Source organism: Tupaia chinensis, unplaced genomic scaffold (assembly GCF_000334495.1).
Source record: "Tupaia chinensis unplaced genomic scaffold, TupChi_1.0 Scaffold143564_1, whole genome shotgun sequence".
NCBI lineage: Eukaryota > Metazoa > Chordata > Mammalia > Scandentia > Tupaiidae > Tupaia > Tupaia belangeri.
In genome coordinates, this window is record NW_006203409.1 from 72,815 (window position 1) to 74,672 (window position 1,858).

Below are 1,858 nucleotides of genomic sequence, written 5' to 3' on the forward strand. Positions count from 1 at the left end.
CTAAGGGGCAGCGCCCTTTCAGGGGGGGGGTACGGAGGAGAAGGAACTGCCGGCAGAGTGGTGGGAGGAGAGGTATCCCGGGGGTCCCAGGGAGGAGCAGGCTTTCACAGAGAAGGAGCCTCCCAGAGAAACAGCAGGGGTGGGAAGGGGACCAGGGGAGGAATGGAGGGTGGCACTCCTTTCTGTCCTCACTCCTTGCTTTGACATTGCCATTCTGGTGGCAGTCCTGGCCCAAATGTCACCTCCTCCATGAAGCCTTCCCTTGTTTCTTTCTCTTCCACAGTTAGATACACTCTACTACGGGCCACTGTTACATCTTGAATATACAACAGTTTTGCTCTTGCTTTGCACGGTGGGAATTTAGAAATAAATGTATCGGGACCAGCGATGGCATAATGGTTATGTCGCTGGACTCCCGCGAAGTCCACTGCATTTGAGCCGCAGACCCGAGGGCTTAAACTCACAGCTGGCACATGTGCGTGAGTGCCCAGAATACCTAGAGGAGAATGGAGAAGAAGGGGTTGCTGGTGGCCATCTCCCATGGGGGATGATTTCTCACTTTCTGTCTCTTTCTCTCTGGAGAGCACATGTGCCCTATAGCAAAACAAAACAAAACAAAACAAAACAAAACAAAACAAAAGAAAACAAAAACAAAAACAAAAAAACTCTCTCAAGAAAAAGAAGAGTATTAAAGTTTGGTATAACAAAGCCTTCCTGTGGAATGTACATTGACCAATCATTCCAACAACCAGAGACACTTTTCTTTTTTAAAGATTTTTTTTCTTTTGGCCGTGGGGTGTGAGTGCTGGCCAGAGAGAGACAGAGAGAGACAGTTAGAGGGAAAGTGAGAAATCACTCCCCTCCCCCCTCCTGTCCCAACCAGGGTGGATGGCCACACTGCAATCCCTTCTCTTCCATTTTCCTCCTGGGATTTTGGACACACGTGCACCCATGCCTGGTATGAATTTTAAGCTGCCACAGTCACTTGGAATCCAGCAGATCCTTAATCACTACACCACCTGCTGGCCCCAACCGGAGGCCTCTGAGTACAGACTTTCTTAAAGTTTCTAAAGAAACCAATGAGATAATTTTAATGTGGAGAAACAAGGCAGACCTCTCCCACACACTGATCTTCTTAGGGAGGGCAACCCCAGTGTCTAGCAGATGCGTGTCAACACAGACGAACAAAGATGTAACCAGCACACTTCTGTTTGCTCCTGTCTGAGACTCCCTGGGCGGCTCTGTTCTTGGTCACACTGGGGGAGTGAAGGTCGATGACTGCTTTGTCTGTTTCATCCTCTCCGACAGAACTTCTCAAGGCAAATACCCACTGTCTTCTTTTTATTGAGCATTTAGCATAATGGGTAGTAAATTGCTCTGTATCAGTCAATGAATGAATTGATAACTAAAAGGAGTGTCTACAACATCAGAATAAACTTTTAAAGGTTTACTAAGTGTGTTTAAAATAGCAATCTCTATTTTATTGAAAAGAACATTTAAATGCCTGACCCAGTCAGTCACACAATTTCAGAGACTGCATTTAATATATAAGTGTGGTGAGGCTGCACGTGTGGTTTAAATAGGATGGGCACTTGTTTTCACCAAGTCAGGGGGAGACTAAGAGGAACTGGGAAATGCTAAAGCCAGAGATGAAAAGCCCAAGGCCCTGGATGAAACTGCATTGTTCTCTCCAGCTCCAAATATTGGGAAGCCTTCCTGAGGGCAGAGAAAATAGGCCTGGGGTGTGCAGGAACAAGAAGCAGGTGGTCGTAGGTGTGACCTGACTGCTGCCTCTGTCACTGTAGGAAAGGCAGAGTAACTCTGGCTCATCTGTTAATTCTGTGCTAGCTCACCCCCA

At 47.1% G+C, this 1,858-nt stretch overlaps 1 protein-coding gene across 1 annotated transcript in view; it reads right to left on the reverse strand.

Moving 5' to 3' along the window:
• LOC102470813 (HLA class II histocompatibility antigen, DP beta 1 chain-like) overlaps positions 1-1,858 on the reverse strand; it is a 17,400-nt gene that overhangs the window by 11,753 nt on the left and 3,789 nt on the right. The window lies entirely within an intron of this gene.